Source organism: Strigops habroptila, chromosome W (assembly GCF_004027225.2).
Source record: "Strigops habroptila isolate Jane chromosome W, bStrHab1.2.pri, whole genome shotgun sequence".
Taxonomy (NCBI): domain Eukaryota; kingdom Metazoa; phylum Chordata; class Aves; order Psittaciformes; family Psittacidae; genus Strigops; species Strigops habroptila.
In genome coordinates, this window is record NC_044301.2 from 31,981,562 (window position 1) to 32,001,713 (window position 20,152).

The window sequence follows — 20,152 nt, forward strand, 5'->3', positions numbered from 1 at the left end:
GAGGCTGGTGCATGGTAGGGGATGTGATATACCCACTCAATGCCGTGTTCTTTGGCTCAAGTGTCTATAAGGTTGTTCTGGAAATGAGTCCCATTGTCTGACTCAATTCTCTCTGGGGTGCCGTGTCCCCACAAGACTTTTTTCTCAAGGCCCAGGACAGTGTTCCAGGCAGTGGCATGGGGCACAGTGTACGTTTCCAGCCATCTGGTGGTTGCTTCCACCATGGTAAGCACATGGCACTTGCCTTGGAGGGTCGGTGGGAGTGTGACATAGTCAATCTGCCAGGCCTCCCCATACTTGTACTTCAGCCATTGTCCTCCATACCAGAGAGGCTTTAACCACTTGGCTTGCTTAATTGCAGCACGATTCACATGAATGAATAACCTGGGCAATAGTGTCCATCGTTAAGTCCACCCCTCGATCAGGAGCCCATCTATATGTTGCATCTCTGCCTTGGTGGCCTGAGGTGTCATGGGCCCACCAGGCTAATAATAATTCACCCTTATGTTGCCAATCCAAGTCCATCTGAGCCACTTCAATCTTAGCAGCTTTATCCACTTGCTGGTTGTTCTGGTGTTCCTCAGTGGCCCCACTCTTGGGTACATGAGCATCTACGTGGTGTACCTTCACCACCAGGTTCTGCACCCGGGCAGCGATATCTTGCCACAGTGCAGCAGCCCAGATGGGTTTACTTCTGCGTTGCCAGTTGCTCTGCTTCTATTACTGTAACCACCCCCACAGGGCATTTGCCGCCATCCATGAGTCAGTATAGAGTTAAAGAACTGGCAATTTTTCTCGTTCAGCAATGCCCAAGGCCAGCTGGATGGCTTTCACCTCTGCAAACTGACTCGAGTCACCCTCTCCTTCAGCACTTTCTGCAACTTGTTGTAGTGGACTCCATACAGCTGCCTTCCATCTCCAATGCTTCCAAAGCACTGGAGGGGCCCACTGGCTTAAAGTGCTAGCCCATACGATCCCACATACCCTGCCACTCATGACTGTCCAGCTTTGGGGAAGATCTCTCGGTAGTATACTTAAATAGTCTTTTAACCTTAGACAAGACCCGAGCCGAACCCTGCTTAGCTTCCGAGATCATATGTGATTGGGTGTTTTCAGGTTGGTGTGGCCATAGACAAAACAGACAGAGCATATGCAGCAACAAGCTGATTCCTAGCAAAAGGAGCAGGATGCTTTCAAGGGCATAGAAATGATATTCAAGATCTTTAACATTTCCAGAATCTATTCCTACTGTAAATAGCCTGATGGGGGAGCGGAGTGTGTGAGGGAATATGTCTTCCATAGGTTCACCCCCTGAGGGAAGGAAAAAAAATATGTGTAATTGTTAAAAACTCCCATTACATGCCTCCCATAGTGTAGAGGTGATGACCACGCTGAGAACACATACCAGCCCAGTTTCATGATCAATGAGTCTATTGTATTACAAGTTATTACCATGAAGTAGAGTGAAACAAGAACCTTAGCCCAGGCCCCAAAGCTGATAAACGTTAAAACAGCAAATACTGGCTGCAAGTAAGGTATGACATGCTGATACTCTGAGATCAAGCGCAACAACTCCTAGAGCAAAAAAATCAACATTGTGATGAGTGACTACAAATCTGAAACAATGAATGCTTATCACAAACACGATTAGACACACTCTGGTCAGATCTGTCGTTATCTCAACCCTTCATGCCCCACCTTGGGTGCCAAAAAGAACTGTCATGGTTTAAGCCCAGCCAGTAACTCAGAAGCACGCAGCCACTCACTCACTCCCCTGCTTCTTCCTCCCCCCGCTCCTGGAGGGATGGGGAGGAGAATTGAAAGAATATAACTCCCATGGGTTGAGATAAGAACAGTCCAGTAACTAAGGTATAATACAAAACCACTACTGCTATCACCAATAATAATAATGATAAGGGAAATAACAAGGGGAGAGAATACAATTGCTCACCACCTGCTGACCAATACCCAGCCCGACCTGAGCAGCGATCTGGGCCTTCTGCGTAACTACCCCTGGTTTATATACTGGGCATGACATGCTGTGGTATGTGTGGCATATGAAAGGCACAGACTCAGAGCATCTTCATGCAGCGAATCACTTTATTGCCTATTGCTCTACCTTTTATACCAAGCTAGTTTTAGCACATCATGTTTGGTTCCTGGTTTACAGTTTTGTTTTTTCAACATTCTTGGTCGTTTCACAAACAGTCCCAAAATAACCAATTCCTTATCTTTCTGTTCTTCTGCTCCTGTCCAGCTGGGTTGCTCTGTTTAATCACACAGTGTACTTTGCTTCTTCTTTAACTCTTTCTTCTCCAGCCAAGCCGTTACTTCTCTTTGGCAATAATCAAATAGTTTCCATCCTCTCCCACAGGTATGGAATACCCCTTTGGCTACTTTGGGTCAGGTGTCCTGTGTCTGCTTCCTCCCAGCTTCCCCTCCTCCCTGGCAGAGCATGGGACTGAAAAGGCCTTGATCGGAGTAAACATTACTTGTGAAGAACTAAAAACATTGGTGTGCTATCAATCAGCACTGTTCCCAGACCAAAGTCGAAAACGCTGCACTGCAACAGCTGCCAAGAAGGAGAGAAATGATTGCTACTGCTGATCCCAGGTCCCTAGCCTAAGGTAAGATACGCTGCATCTATATGATGAGTGAAAATCTTAAAGTAAATGTGGGTATGAGTATATATTAGAAACAAAAACCTGACACTACGGTGCTCACGAATCAAGCAAACAAACCCAAGTCATACTGCAATAGGTGGAAAATGAACATCGAGATTCAAAATAATGTCATACGTTTATGTTGGTGTCCTGGGTTCAGCTGAAACAGTAATTTTTCTCTTTATTAGTAGCTGGTGCAGTGCTGTGTTTTTGACTTTAGCCTGAGAAGAATGCTGATGGGTATTTTTAGCAATTATACATCTTTTTTTTTCCCTCATCCAGGGGTCAGTCTATGAAGGAAACATACCCTCACATCCCCCGCTCCTCCACCAGGCAATTTACAGCAGCATTTGAGAGTTCTAAAGGTTTTGGATGGCATTTGAATACCCTTGAAACATGCCTGCTCCTTTTCCTGGCGATCAGCATGTTGCCACACATACGGCATGTGTTTTACCCATGCTCATACCACCTTGAGAATGCCCTATATTGTCTAATATCGAAAGTTAGGCAGGGTCAGGCTTGGGACTTGTCTAAGGTTAAATGACAAACTAAGTGGACCACCAAGAGATTTTCTCCAAGGCTGGACAGTCATGAGTGGCAGGGTGTGTGGGATAGTATCTATCTATGCCAGTGGGCCTCTTCAGAAATTTGGAAGATCATCCCCGAATAAGTGCAGAATTCAGCAAAACTTGTAAAACACTTAAATAAGGTGTGCTGTCGTCCTGGCAATAACAGAGAGGGACAAATCATGGCAACGTGCTGGGGCTTGTCCTACACCTACAAAGCCCTGCTAAACACTATCCAGCACTGTAAAGGGGAAAAAGATGTCTCTGGATCTGATGGCAAAGCAACAGACAACACAGCTACTCAAACCTCAAGCACAGCAGCTGCACCAACCCTGACCACAGACACTGCAGCCACTCCAACCCCAGTGACAGACAGTGCAGCCAATCGAACCACAGTGAAAGACACTGCAGCTGCTCCAACCCTAGTGACAGACACTGCAGCCACTCCAGCCACAGTGACAGACATTGCAGCTAAATCAAAGGACCAATCCACGCCAGTATCAGTTGCCCCTATAAGCAAGGGGAAAAGCAAATGACAGCCACAAAGAGAAAGCCGTGCAGCAAAGCAATATGAAGACCCAATGCGCGTACTACAGGGGATGGCATCTGAGCAAGAGTTATTAATACATGAATCAGAGGAAGAGCTAACTTCTCAATTGCGGACCTCAACCGAGCTGCGGAATATGAGAAAAGATTTCACCCGTCTTCCAGGGGAGCACATCGTCACCTGGTTGCTCCGATGCTGGGACAATGGGGCTGACAGCCACAAAGTAGAAAGTAGGGAAGCCAAGCAGATGGGATCACTTGCTAGGCAAGGAGGAATTGACAAAGCGATTGCAAGAGAGAAGCGAGCCCTCAGCTTTTGGAGGCGGCTCTTGGCAGTTGTGAAGGAAAGGTTTCCCTACAAGGACAATGTTATGTGTCGCTCAGCCAAGTGGACCACGATAGAGACAGGCATCCAGTCCCTGAGGGAATCAGCCATTCTAGAGATGATCTATCACAGGACAGATGCTGGGAATGCACCCGTAGATACAGATGAAGTCGAATGTACGCGACCCATGTGGCGGAAACTTACACAGAGTGCACCATCATCATATGCCCACTCACTGGCATCAATGACCTGGAATGACGCAACACCACCAACAGTGGATGAAGTGACTCGTCAACTTCAAGAGTTCGAAGACAATCTCACCCCTTCCATCATTTCAGCTGTGGAAAAACTGTCCCAGGAGGTAAAACAATTGAAAGATGATCTATGCAATCTATCCGGCTACCCACGTGTACAAACTCATGTCTCAGCAGTTAACAAAAGGCACCCTATTGCCCAAGAGAGAAGATACAGAAGGAATATGCCACAGGCCACCCTATGGTTTTATCTGTGGGATAACGGAGAAGACATGAGAAAGTGGGATGGAAAACCTACCTCAGTTCTGGAGCAACGGGTGCATGAACTGAAGAGGAGAACAACGGTCAACGATGATCCTCCCAAGGAAGTTTTTTCTCCAGTCTTTGGTGAGCAGCATCCTAGATGGAGTGGAAGAGCTGATTCTACTCCAACTCCTGTGACAAGGAATGCTAATCCCTTTCTACAACACATAAGTAGAGAATCTTATGATCACTATTAGAGGGGCCCTGCCTCCAGCCAGGTGGAGGAGAGGGATAATCGGGTTTACTGGACTGTGTGGATCAGATGGCCTGGCACATGAGTCCCACAGAAGTATAAGGCTCTAGTAGATACCGGTGCACAGTGTACCCTGATGCCATCAAGGTATCAAGGGGTGGAACCCATTTATATTTCTGGAGTGACAGGAGGATCCCAAGAGTTGACTGTAATGGAGGCTGAAATCAGCCTAACTGGGAAGGAGTGGCAAAAGGACCCCATTGTGACTGGTCCAGAGGTTCCATGCATCCTTGGCATAGACTATCTCAGGAGAGGGTACTTCAAAGACCCAAAAGGGTATAGATGGGCTTTTGGTATCGCTGCTTTGGAGAGAGAGGAAATTAAACATCTGTCCACCTTGCCCAGTCTATCAAAGGATCCTTCTGTTGCGGGGGTGCTGAAGGTCGAAGAACAACAAGTGGCAATTGCGACCACAACAGTGCACCAGTGGCTATATTGCACCAACCGAGACTCCCTGATTCCCATCCATAAGCTGATCCATAGACTGGAGAGTCAAGGAGTGATCAGCAGTACCTGCTTTCCCTTTAATAGATCCATATGGCCAGTGCAAAAGTCTAATGGAGAGTGGAGACGAATAGTAGACTATCGTCAAAGGCAGCCAAGTGGAATGTCACAATTGATATTGCCAATGCATTTTTCTCAATCCCTTTGGCAGCAGAGTGCAGGCCACAGTTCGCTTTCACTTGGAGGGGCGTCCAGTACACAAGGAACCGACTGCCCCAGGGGTGGAAACACAGCCCTACCATCTGCCATGGATTGATCCAGACTGCACTGGAACAGGGGCAAGCTCCAGAACACCTGCAATACATTGATGACATCATTGTGTGGGGTAATACAGCGGAGGAAGTTTTTGAGAAAGGAAGGAAAATAATCCAAATCCTGCTGAATGCCTATTTTGCAATAAAACAGAGTAAGGTCAAGGACCCGCACAGGAAATTCAAATTTTGGGAATAAAATGGCAAGATGGACGTCGCCAGATCCCCACAGATGTGATCAACAAGATAACAGCAATGTCTCCTCTAACTAAGAAGAAAGAAACGCAATTTTCTTAGGTGTTGTGGGGTTCTGGAGAATGCACATCCCAAATTACAGTCTGATTGTAAGCCCTCTCTACCACGTGACCCGGAAGAAGAATGATTTCAAATGGGGCCCTGAGCAACAACAAGCCTTTGAATAAATTAAACGAGAGACAGTTCATGCAGTAGCCCTTGGATCAGTCTGGACCAGGCAAGATGTGAAAAAAGTGCCTTACAATGCAGCCGGGGAGAATGGTTCTACCTGGAGCCTATGGCAGAAAGCTCCAAGAGAGAGACTCGAGATTGACCCCTGGGCTTTTGGAGTTGGGGATACAGAGGATCCGGGGCCAGCTATACTCCCACTGAAAAAGAGATACTGGCAGCCTATGAAGGGGTTCGAGCTGCTTCAGAAGTGACTGGCACTGAAGTGCACCTCCTCCTGGCACCCCGGTTGCCTGTGCTGGGCTGGATGTTCAAAGGCAGGGTCTCCTCTGTGCATCATACAACCATTGCTACATGGAGTAAGTGGGTAGCACTAATCACACTACAAGTTCAAATAGGGAATCCCAATCATCCAGGAATTCTAGAAGTCATCATGGACTGGCCAGACGGCAAGGATATTGGAATGTCACCAGAGGAGGAGGTGATGCGTGTTGAAGAGGCCCCACCATCTATTAAACTGTCAGAGGGTGAGAAGCAATATGCCTTGTCTACTTATCATAGAATCATAGAATCATTAGGGTTGGAAAGGACCTTAAGATCATTGAGTTCCAACTCCCTTGCCATGGGCAGGGACACGTCGCACTAAATCCTTTCACCCAAGACTCCGTCCAACCTGGCCTTGAACACTGCCAGGGATGGAGCATTCACACCTTCCTTGAGCAACCCATTCCAGTGCCTCACCACCCTCACTGTAAAGAACTTCTTCCTTATATATAAACTGAACTTCCCCTGTTTAAATTTAAACCCATTCCCCCTTGCCCTGTCACTAGAGTCCCTAATGAATCTACTCTCCAGCATCCTTGTATGCCCCCTTCAGACACTGGAAGGCTGCTATGAGGTCTCCACGCAGCCTTCTCTTCTCCAGACTGAACAACCCCAACTTTCTCAGCCTGTCTTCACACGGGAAGTGCTCCAGCCCTCTTATCCTTGTGGCCCTCCTCTGGACTTGCTCCAGCAAAGATGTTGAAGAGGATCGGTCCTAACAATGACCCCTGAGGGATACCACTTGTTACCTGTCCCCAGTTGGACATTGACCCGTTGACTGCAATTCTCTGCATTGAAGCCATACAGCCAATTCTTTGTCCACCAAGTGGTCCATCCATCCATCAAATTGATGTCCCTCCTGTTTAGAGACAAGGATGTCCTGCGGGACAGTGTTGAATGCTTTGCACAAGTCCAGGTAGATGACGTCAACTGCTCTGCCCCTGTCCATCAGTTCTGTAGCCCCATCATAGAAGGCCACCAAATTGGTCAGACAGGATTTCCCCTCAGTGAAGCCATGTTGGCTGTCACCAACCACCTCATTGTTTTTCATGTGCCTTAGCATGCTTTCCAGGAGAAGCTGCTCCAAGATTTTGCCAGGCACAGAGGTGAGGCTGACTGGTCTGTAGTTCCCTGGGTCTTCCATATTCCCCTTTTTGAAAATGGGGGTTATATTACCTTTCTTCCAGTCATCGGGAACTTCACCAGACTGCCATGATTTTTCAAATATGATGGACAGTGGCTTAGCAACTTCATTCGCCAGCTCCTTCAGGACCCGCAGATGGATTTCATCAGGTCCCATGGACTTGTGCACATTCAGGTTCTTAAAATGATCGTGAACCTGATCCTCTCCTACAGTGGGCCTAAGGTCTTCATTCTCACAGTCCCTGCAGCTGCCTTCCAAGACTTGGGTGATGTGGTCAGAGCACTTGCCAGTGAAGAATGAGGCAAAGAAATCACTGAGAACCTCAGCTGTCTCCAAATCCAGGGTAGCCAGCTCTTCCAACAGCTTCTGGAGAGGGCCCACATTATCCCTAGTCTTTTTTTTGTTAGAGACATAACTATAGAATCCTTTCCTGTTATGATTCACATCCCTTGCCAGATTTAATTCTAACTGGGCCTTAGCTTTCTTGACCTGGTCCCTAGCTTCCCAGACAACGTCCCTGAATTCTTCCCAGGACGCCTGTCTTTGCTTCTACCTTTTATAAGCTTCTTTTTTCCCTCTAACTTTCCTTATCAGATCCTTATCCATCCATGGAGGTCTCCTGGCCCTCCTGCTGCATTTCCTTCTATTTGGGACACAACACTCCTTAGCTTAGAGGTGATCCTTAAATAACAACCAGCAGTCTTTGGCCCCCCTGCTCTCTAGTGCTTTATCCCATGGAACCTTAGTAAGCAGGATCCTGAAGAGGCCTGATGGGTCCTGCCGTATTGTGGGAAAGCATCGGAGATGGAAGGCAGCTGAATGAAGTCGCCTGCGACAAGTTGCAGAAAGTGCTGAAGGAGAGGGTGAATCGAGTCAGTTTGCAGAGGTGAAAGCCATCCAGCTGGCCTTGGACATTGCTGAACAAGAAAAATGGCCAGTACTTTATAATGACTCATGGATGGTGGCAAATGGCCTGTGGGGGTGGTTGCAGCAATGGAAGCAGAGCAACTGGCAACACAGAGGCAAACCCATCTGGGCTGCTGCTGCACTGTGGCAAGATATCACTGCCCGGGTGCAGAACCTGGTGGTGAAGGTATGCTACATAGATGCTCATGTACTCAAGAGTCAGAGCACTGAGGAACACCAGAACAACCAACAGGTGGATCAAGCTGCTAAGATTGAAGTGGCTCAGGTGGACTTAGATTGGCAACATAAGGGTGAATTATTTTTAGCCCAGTGGGCCCATGACACCTCAGGCCATCAAGGCAGAGATGCAACATATAGATGGGCTCGTGATCGAGGGGTGGACTTAACAATGGACACTATTGCCTGGTTATTCATGAATGTGAAACATGTGCTACAATTAAGCAAGCCAAACGGTTAAAGCCTCTCTGGTATGGAGGACGATGGTACAAATATGGGGAGGCCTGGCAGATTGACTATATCACACTCCCACCAACCCTCCAAGGCAAGCGCCATATGCTTACCATGGTGGAAGCAACCACAAGATGGCTGGAAAAATATGCTGTGCCCCACGCCACTGCCTGGAACACTATCCTGGGCCTTGAGAAACAAGTCTTGTGTCAGACAATGGGACTCATTTCTGGAACAACCTTATAGACACTTTGGCCAAAGAGCATGGCATTGAGTGGGTATATCGCATCCCCTATCATGCACCAGCCTCTGGGAAAATCAAACGGTACAATGGGCTGTTAAAAACTACCCTGAGAGCAATGGGTGGTGGGACTTTCAAACACTGGGATACAGATTTACCAAAAGCCACCTGGTTGGTCAACACTAGGGGATCTGCCAACAGGGCTGGCCCAGCCCAATCAGAACTTTTACGTACTGTAGAGGGGGATAAAGTTCCTGTGGTGCACATCAAGAATTTGTTGGGGAAGAGAGTCTGGGTTATTCCTGCTTCAGGTAAAGTCAAACCCACTCGTGGGGTTGCTTTTGCTCAGGGACCATGATATATGTGTTAGGTAGTGCAGGAAGATGGGGAAGTCCGATGTGTACTTCAAAGGGAATTAATTTTGGGGGAAAACAGCCAATGAACTCAATTGTATGCTGTTGCCTGCTCTATAACACTTTTATAGCCCATCAGCTAGATGCCCATCACCACCGCTCTGGTCTTTGAAGAGAAGATATGTGCTGTTATGATCATCAGCAGAGAATAAAATAATGGGAAAAGCCAGCAGCAGCAGCGGCAGTCTCCCAGACCTGTCCTCAGGTCACCATCGACTGACCCTGACTTCCCTCCAGTCATCACCCCAACAAGGAATGAACTTTCATGAAACCAGACGAGGTCAGCAGTGACCAGACGAGTTCAGCAGTGTTGTCAGCAAGCAAAAATCCATCACTACACACTGTCTCTCCTTCCCTGAAGGACTGTTACAAGAGATGGAGTCTGACATCGTGGACTGAATGATTTCAGCAACTTTATAGGGATTGGTCAATGGACTAAATAATGATACCTCTCTCTTTGTGTGTGTGGGTGTGTATGTATACATATGAGACAAAAAGCGATGGTATATTGAAAAAAAATGGGATCTGAGCAAGATGTGAATGGTATGGAATAAGGGGTGGATACCATCCTGGGTTCTGCTGTAACAGATATTTTTCTCCTTCTTAATAGGTGGTGCAGTGCTCTGTTTTTGACTTTAGTCTGAGAACAGTGCTGATAACACACCAATGTTTTTAGTTGTTGCTAAGTAATGTTTACTCCAATCAAGGCCTTTTCAGTCTCATGCTCTGCCAGGGAGGAGGGGCATGAGAAGCCAGGAGGAAGCAGAGCCAGGACACCTGACCCAAACTAGCCAAAGGGGTATTCCATACCACAGCACATCATGCCCAGTATATAAGCTGGGAGGAGTTACCTGGAAGGCCCAGAATGCTGCTCCGGTTGGGCTGGTTATCGATTGGCAGGTGTTGAGCAATTGTATTGTGCATCACTTGTGTTTATTGTTTTCTTTTCCTTTTCCCCTTTTAGTTTTATATTCTCTCCCCTTGTTATTTCCCTTACCATTATTATTATTGGTGGTGGTAGTAGTAGTTTTGTATTATACCTCAGTCACTGGACTGTTCTTATCTCGACCCATGGGATTTACATTCTGTCGGTTCTCCTCCCCATCCCTCCAGGAGCAGGGGGGAAGAAGCAGGGGAATGAGCAAGCAGCTGCATGGTTCCGAATTACCAGCTGGACTTAAACCACAACTGTTGGAAAGACTCCTCAAGTGGTCACCTGCTCCAGTTCCTGAGGGCAGACCCTTTATGCCAAGGTGGGATTTTTGATAGGTGTTTTGAATCTGTCCTCAAAAACCTCTGCAGGGAGCAGTTGTGTCTTCCGCTCCATGAGGGGCTGCTTAGTGCTCCCCACTGTAACCATCACATGATTCCTTTACTCTGTGCCAATGTCTTCTACAAACTTTTGAAGCCTACTTCTGATCTCTTTCTCTTTCCTTCTTTCTGCTAAACAGTGCAAGTTTAGCTTAATTTTTCTTTTTGAAGTGAGTGGAATTCAAAGCACCTCAGATGCTACTTCTCTGAAGGATATTATAAGGATAATTAAACAGAAGAAATACTTAACAAGGAATACAGTAATCTGTCCATTCTTGAATGTCCTTAAATCACAGCATATCTGCTGGTACAAATGCAAACTACTTGGATGGATTATTGGGTGAGATTTGGTGGCCTCTGCTCACAATTACAAGACTTGTTTGGAAACATTAGCTACAGATATTTCACAACTGTTAGGAAGCAGCTTACTTGCTGTCCAGGTAACTGTGTCACTCTTCATAGATGTCATTCACATGGATGTGAGAAGCACATGGAATATGAAATGTGACCCTTACATCAAAGGTCCATTTTCCCCACTGAATAATGGATATTCCAGTTTTCAGTGCATCCCTGCTGGGATGGGGCTGTGCAGACTCTGACCGTGGCCGCATTTCCCCAGCTCTAAGTCCAAATCTGAAAGACTATTTCCGTGTCTTGGTCCCAGCACAGACCTAGAGATGATGGAGGAAGGCAGGAATATGAAATTTCAAATCAAGCTAATGCAGTAAGACTGATTACCTAACTCATACCTTGAAATTTACTCCATCAAACTGCAAATGAATTATCTTTTGTCATTCCAGATATATTTCCTGAGAGTGATTTAATTTTGGGGGCAGTGAATACTCCCTTTTAAATTTATCAAGATTACATAATTATCCAGGAATTTCCTTCAGATACCCAGAAACCTTTCAGCAAACATGAACATTATGGCAGCAAGAGGAAACTTGAACCCATACAGAGCTATAATTAAAATAGCAATTGTTCCACAGATATTTCAGTTCTTTTTCTCCAGTGGTGAAAATTGAGTGAATTTCTGAGGAAAACATTTCATGCTATGTATTCCTTGCTTGTATAAGACCTTAAATAAACTCGAAACATCCTGAAGGTTGGCATTTTGGTTTATTTCCCTTATGCAAAAAAAATGTAGCTGTTTCCTAACTAATTTTCTTGAAAATGAGCAAATAGATACATTAGCTAAATTAACACCTACCTCTGCTTAGCTTTGACAAATTAAGAATTTCACCTGGCTGCCCCTTCATGGGGTGTGCAGAAGAGGTCATGATATCTTCCACATATCTCTGACTTTCAGTAATATTCCAGGAAGCCCAAGGACGACCAGAGTGACCTCCCTTTTATTTTAAAACTCAAATATAAAAAATAGAAATGTGGGAGGAAAAAAAGTCAAACATCTTTGGAGAGGAAGCAACCACTTTTTGGCACTCAGTATTGCTATTCCCTTTCTGGCTCAGCCCCCACTCGTGCAGTGTCTGTATGGATGAGGTTTATGAGTATATATGCTCTTCTAATATATCAAAATATTTACCTTGTGCATTTCAGTACAACATCATTAATTTTACTAACCTCCCATTCTCAGTAAGTGCCAGCTGTCTTTGGGTTTCCAAGGTACTCAGATCTGATAAGTGAGCTCTTGTGTTAGCACTGTGACGGTCAAAGGCCCATGTCAGGTCAGGACCTCTGCTCTGTGGGAGAGATAAACTGATTTAAAACTACCAGAGGAAATAAGTAAAGGGAAAAATGGAATTTATAAAGCTGAACCCAGGACAAAATGTCATGAGACATGTTGCAGCCTTTTGGACAAATGACAAATGCAGTTAACCTGGAGGAAAAAGGGGGAGATAAAAAGATCACCTGCTACCAGAAAAAGACCTGGTGCTAAGGATGAGTGGGACATAATGAGATCTTTTTTTAGCTGTATCAGCAGTGATGCTTCAATTTACTCATAAAAGACTGGAAAGGTATAATTAGGAACATTTTTTTTCCCTCTACAGATTCAGCTTGTGATCTTTATTTAGTACAATATAAAATCCAAAGAAATAAAACTGTCACACTTAATTTGAGTTCACAGTATAACATTTGTTAATATTTGTCTTTTTTTTGGTTAAGTGGATAAATCACATAACTATTAAATATGCAAGATATAAACTTCAGTCAATTAAATGGTAGCTTAGGTACTGTGGCAGACCTGATTAAATTGGTATGTTATTAAGATTATATACACATCACCTGTGGAACAAAATCTGATATGTGCTGTGAAATTGAAAAAGGTTTGCTGGAGTTCCACCCACCCAGACATAGTTCCCACATGCTGGATACAAACCCTGAACCTTCAGACTGTCTAGTCTGAGCAAGTCCTGCAAGTCATCCCACCTTACCTACAAAGACAAAATGCATCTTCCTGTATTTATTTGTATCAGCTGGGAAACAGCAGGAGACCCTGGCAGAACGTGCTTAGATGCAGTTATCCTCCTTTCCTCATCAAAACGTTGTGCCCCTGGGGAGGCTCTCACTGGAGTCAAGGAAAAGGGAACAGCCTTCGAAATCAGTGCTTGTTGCATTTAGGAGCAGGATTTAGCCCTGGACTTCAGTCTTTCACAAGCATGAGCACCACTTCATCTCTTCTTTATTTTCCCAAATAGGAAGTGCTCACCACTGAAGTTCAAATGTAACTTTTAAAATCTGTAATCAAATCCTATTGTTAAGATTCAATGGAAAGATTCATGCTGAAAAATAGGAGTTTTTTACTGGAAAAATTATTTTACTGGAAAAATCTGTCCTTAAAAAGTCAGTCTTCAACACATGAAAATACTCTATTTAGTTGGAGTCATTCTGGTAAAATAATAATGAGGGTCTTCAGGGGATTTATTCATGTAAGGAACAGGCAGGGTAAAATGGTATAGAAATATTCAAATAGAGGTTTGTAGGAATTAGAATTGATTTGATATAGTAGTCATAAGAATTTGATTTCATTTTCCTGAAAACTTCTGTTAAATCTTCTGGGAATTTGCATTTAATCAATCAACTGGATTTTGAATTCAAAGTATCTTATATTTATAGTTGGTCTAGATTTCCAATTCACATGCCCATGGCTGTATTTTCTGGTGTTTTAGAATACTACATGCGGTGCTAGGAGCAGTTATGCACATTAACTTATTGCAATGAAATTTATAGTTAATTCACCCTTTTCCATAGATGAGATCACTCATGTGCATGAAAATAGCACACACAAGACCTAAAGCTGAGGTGAGCAGCTTCTAGCACCTTCCTTTAAATAATAAACTAAATTGATTAAATATCAGATTTATTTGACTAGACTTTGAAGGCACAGTTCAGGCTGGCTTTCCTCATCTACTTTGTTAGCATCCTGATGCCACATAGCTGCAGAATCGTGTACCTAGTTCATACACAAAGCAGGGCCCTGCATATTAAAAGTAGATGATTGCTATAGCTCAGTATCATGAATCGGAGCTTATCTGATCAACTCACTGGTCTAAACTGAAAAAAAAAAGATAATAAAACATATTAGGTGTCTGAATACTAAAGAATAAATTAAGAGAACATTCTGGATTTTATGGGATTGCTTTACTTCTGATCTGTCACAAAAATAAGGTCCACAGTAACTGTGTATGCATAAGGCCATTATTAATAAATTGCCATTTTAAGAAAGCATTTTGAGAATTATGTCATACATTCCTGTAGGAAAGTTTATCTTTTGAAAACTTCACCTTCAATGTCATAGTCAGCAGAAGTCAGTCCTTAATAGATAGTCCTTCGTATATACATATTAGCAAGGGATTTCAATAGAGACATAAAAGGCTGAAAACCAGTTGATGTTGGGGGGGGGGGGAATCCTCATCACAAAGCTGAATTTACTCTAGAAGTGTTTCCTTATAGTACAAAAATAAATGAGCAAAAAATCTAGTGAAGCATGGAATGTACAGAACTTCACAAAGCTGGAATGATTAAGCAAACAGGTTATAAACAGGTAAATGAGATGGTATTTTAAAAATTGCTATACAAGAAAGTTATGGAGACAGAAGTGTCAGAGATTGTCTAATTTACATTGTGGCTCTCACTGAGATTTTGTTTTCTTGGACAGTGTGTCCCTGTCAGGGTTTTGAGGCATGCACACGATGTTTGGTCAAGAACAGCCATTAGATTTAACCACAGAAGTGAAATGGAAACTGGGAGCTCCTGGCTTTTATTTTTCAGTCCCAAGACTGGCTCCTTCAGTTGTGTTGGACAACTTATAACTGCTCAGAGGCATTTTCCTTGCTGTAAGTGTGAAGTCAGTGATAGGTTATTTGTTTAACTTTAAAGAGATTGGATGGCATTGTTTAACTGATGACCACTGAAGATCTTTAAAAAAAAAAAAGGCATGCATTTGTAGGACTGATATGTAAAACAGATATTTGTCTCAACCATTGCTCTCCGTGAACTTAGGACTGATACGTATGTCATGGTTTGACCCCAGCCAGTAACTCAGAACCACGCAGCCACTCGCTCACTCCCCCCCTTCTTCCTCCCCCCACTCCCGGAGGGATGGGGAGGAGAATCGGAAGAATGCAACTCCCACGGGTTGAGATAAGAGCAGTCCAGTAACTAAGGTATAATACAAAACCACTACTGTTACCACCAATAGTAATAATGATAAGGGAAATAACAAGGGGAGAGGATACAATTGCTCACCACCCGCCGACCGATACCCAGCCCGACTTGAGCAGCGATCTGGGCCTTCCAGGCAACTCCTCTCAGTTTATATACTGGGCATGATGTGCCATGGTATGGAATACCCCTTTGGCTAGTTTGGGTCAGGTGTCCTGTCTCTGCTTCCTCCCAGCTTCCCCTCCTCCCTGGCAAAGCATGAGACTGAGAAAGTCCTTGGTCGGAGTAAACATTACTTAGCAACAACTAAAAGCATCGGTGTTATCAGCATTGTTCCCAGGCTGAAAGTCAAAAACACAGCACTGCACCAGCTACTAAGAAGGAGAAAAATGACTACTGTAGCTGAACCGAGGACAACGTAAAACAGGTATTTGTCTCAACCATTGCTCTCTGTGAGCTATGAACTGTAGCGAGTGTGGCGAGACCGTTTACCCCTCAGAAAGAGACTTTATTGCTCTCTGAAACAACTTGTGGATTAGGCTCTGTTGATTCAGCTGCTCGTCCTTGCACAGGGAGGAGGCTGGGATGTTTCAGTTCTGATAAGCGGACTGGAGCATCCTTGCACAGGGAGGAGGCTGGGATGTTTCAGTTCTGACAAGCGGACAGGAACATCCTGGCAAGAAACAAAAAGCGGACGGGAACGTCCTTGCAAGAAACAAGAAGCAGACGGGAACATCCTTGCAGGAACCAAAAAGTGGACAGGAACATTCTTGCAGGAACCAAAAAGTGGACGGGAACATTCTTGCAGGAACAAACTGCATGGTCAGCAGATAAAAACCTGCTGAAATGTGCGATTCACAGATGCAGCCCATGGCTGGTCGCAGTTGTTGCACAATGCTGGGGCAACGGTTATCTGATCGGCATCCGGACACAATATGCTATAAAGGACTGCACGACCACTGGCTAGTTGGAAGACTTCTCCCACCGATCCGGATGACGGGACGCTGTACAACTCCGTGGTGGTAACTTAACTATTTGACTCTCTCTCTCTCTCTTTCTGCAAATCTATCGATATACTGCTTCTATCCTTTTTTTTCCTACTCTTCCTCTTTTCCTTCTTCTCTTTTATTCTCTTTTATTTTATTTCTGTTTTTACAATAGTTTTAGGTAATAAATTGCATTATTTGGACATTTGACCATGTTTGTGTCTTAATTTCACCCTGTGAGATCCGAATCCTGTTTGTACCGTCCACCAGGGCATGACAGCATTTCATATAACTTTAAATTGAGATTATTAGGACAGAGCAAAAGAATATTTAGACTGCTATTTTTTTGATGCGGCATTATGACAAAAGGAAGGCCTCCTAAAAGGTTATTTAAACAATGTATTTAAGGACAAAAAAAAAAGAGAACATTTTTACAAGAAGTTAAACAGCAGGGTTCAGCTATATCATTCTCTTTAAATGATCTTTTATAATAGGAGACAAAACAAGAAAGGTACCATCAGAAGTGGTACCACACTATTTTCATGTTGATTGCAATAAGTGCTGAAAGTAGAGTACATTCTGTGTAAAATCAATGTCTGTGAAGGGGGAAAAGGCAAAAAAAAAAAAAGGCAGCACAAAGACTTTGGGATTAAACCTTTAAATGCCTGTGTTACTGTAAAAATCGGTCGGAGAAACTCTCTAAGACTCAATTTGGAGTTTTAGAAAGCAGGCATTCTTTATTGCAGCGCTGGGCGCACATGCAAATAGCTTTGCAAAGGTGAGCGCACCCGATACTTGCCAACAGCGGCTATGTATTTAGCATACTCATGCATATTTACAGATTTTCCAGGAAGTAATTATAATATTTGCATCCTAATTACGCATGCGCTTTCTTGCTGAGTGGGGGTCTCTGGTGGTCGCTGATAGTCTTCCTCACTGTGTTTGCTGAATGATCTCAGTGCTTGTGCACACTTGCAAGGTCCTAGTGCTGAGTTAGCAGCTGGTATGTCCTTGCTTCTGTTCTGTTCCAGTCTTGCTCCATGTTGGGTGCCACTCTGCTATCTTGAAGGCTGGCATCCTTGGTCTTATTTACTGTCTCCTTACTTGTTATCAGTCCCATGATGTTCCTGTTCCTTCCCCCATCAGCTGAACATTGCTTTCTCTCTATGTGTTAGTAAGTTAGAACAGTTTGGCCTATTCTACTATGTTAAAGGCACACAAACGATTGTTAGTTTAAGATTTAAGGTTACACCTCTCTAGGAACGAAGACGTGCCCAAGTAAGGGCAGGAGCAGAGGCCAGGAAGAAGGAGGTGGACAATAGAAAGGGGTAATGCAACAGGAAAAGCATCAGGAGGGAACATCTTCATTAATTTTATCATGTGTTTACTTTCCTAAATCTTCTCATGTGTTCACTCACACTCGTGTATCCCCTTCTGTGATATCCCTGTAGATTTATAGTAAACATCTCCCTTCAGGATAGTGAAAAAAGAGATAAGCCTGAACTATAAAAGAAAACAAATGAAAAAACCCTCCCCAAAAACAAAGGGAAGAAAAGAAAGCTTGGTTCAAAGCTATCATCGCTGGTACTGTCCGATAGCACCTGAAGCTGTGTAATGGATGGGAACTTAGCTGAGAGTTGATTCCCTCTCATGACTGAGAGACATAACAAAGGATGTTGTTTCCTACAGTGTATTTGGTAGAGTATATATGTTTATGTTCATCGTGACTGTTTGTCTGAAAGAGGCAGGAAAACAGAAGCATACAGCTGTTCTATGACCTTCATACTTGGCTGCACTGGGACGCCTGGCCAACGCTCTCAGAGTGGACAACAGTGAGATCATGAGAAATTGCATGGCCCCACAAGTAAACAATTAGAGATCTGGCATAAAGCTGGTTGTTTTTCTAAGGGTATAAAAGTGGGACCCTCTTGTGGCCATGAGAGAAGCCTCACCTATGGGTGGACACACTGCATAGGAATTTTCCCAATTACCTGAGACTCCTGGCATCGGCTGCAACGGGGCTTCCCAGCTGGAAGTGTGGGCCTGGATGATGATTCAGTGGTAATTGGTGATGTATTTCTTCTTAATCTCTGTTCTCTCTATACAGTAATGATTTAATGCATTGCTAACTTTCTTCAGTACTTATATACCTATATCTCTGATTTGCTTCATTGTACTTATTCACTATATATGTGAGAGAAACAGTGTTGTTTTCGCATAATTGGGAATGGGGCTTTGCAATATTGAGGCTTTACAATATTAGAGCTTTAAGATCAATATTAAGGCTTTGCAATGTTAAGATTTTTCAATACCGGGGTTGGGGCTAAGTTACTAAGGGAACGAAACAAAGGGTTTGAGATACCATAACTTAGAAAGACACACTCTGTGGTTAAAGACAATATCATCTCTGGACGAAAGATACAATCTGTGGTTAAAAAGAATACTATCTTTCTATAACCTATGAAACTAAGCAGGTGCAGACTGGTTAAACAGTAAGTTGGGGTACCACATGTCTGCCAGAGAGTTATGAAATCAAACCATAAAAGGAGATAAATAAATAAGAGGAAGGGGCATACAAAATCGAGTAAGGGGAGATGTAAACAGAGGCGGAACAGTTAGCATGTAGATTATACACGTAAGATAGGCTGTAAACCTTGGAGTACCCAACCAATGGGGAAACAAGGGAGGGAACTTGCGGACAGGATAGGAAATATAAATCAAAGTTCTGCTTTTGCTGTGTGTGCCTATTTGCTAGGACACCTGTTTTTGCAAAAATGTTAATAAATAGCTGCCTCACTTTCGTGTCTACCCTGAGCTTAAGTTTTTATCTAGAGACTATTTCTCACAATATATATAGAGATATTTACCTCATTCACATTAGTGTGCTTGCTTTAGTGTTCTTATTGGCTTTTATGTGCTTGTTTAATAAACTCTGCATATTATACAGCTAGTGGGTGGTCACTTTGTGGCATACCCTGTCTGTCAGCAGAACAAACTGATAGTCACAAAACCCAGATACAATATAATCAAATTACTCCAATACTCTTCCACTAGCGAAATCTCTTCCCCTAGAGAAATCTCTTCCCCTTTCTTCTTCAGAAAAACATTTCTTCAGAAAAATTATTAAGGCAGGCCTGGGGAACTGTGTTCATTTTGGAGCTTTCATTTTTAGGAAGGCTGTTTAATATTTATATAAAGCTCATGTTAAGTTTATGCATCTGTCAAAATACTAAATTATATGATAGTGATTGCAAAATGAGCTATTTGTCAGACAGATTTCTCTACCAAACCTGGAGCACATAGATATGGAGAGGCAGATTCCCTCCTGCTGCAGGGTAGTGGTGCTTTATTTATGACAACTTGCCAGGGAAGGGATGTATTTAACCCTCCTGGCTCCCAAAGCTGAGTGGGTTGAAGGAGCTCTGCCAAAGAACGCCCTGTCCACCACAGGAGATATAACACTAATAACTTTTTATTGAAAAAGGGAGGCTTGTGAAGCACAAGTAACTGTTCTGATATATATCTCACCTTCACATTTCCTACAGTGTTCTTCAAAAGTTGCCTAGTTTTGATATCGAGTGGCTTCTTTCTCCAGCTGTGGCCTTAAGAGGGTAAAAATAGTGTGAGGATACATATTAAGTGGAAGAT

General features: G+C 43.8%; 1 long non-coding RNA gene across 1 annotated transcript; it reads right to left on the reverse strand.

Moving 5' to 3' along the window:
- Positions 1 to 831: 831 nt before the first annotated feature.
- On the reverse strand, positions 832 to 19,204 carry LOC115619198. Its single transcript, XR_003994950.1, has 3 exons — positions 18,987 to 19,204; positions 12,589 to 12,593; positions 832 to 847 (listed from the first exon to the last, which is right to left on the reverse strand). It is a non-coding gene; the product is annotated as an uncharacterized LOC115619198 (long non-coding RNA).
- Between the last annotated feature and the right edge of the window lie 948 nt (positions 19,205 to 20,152).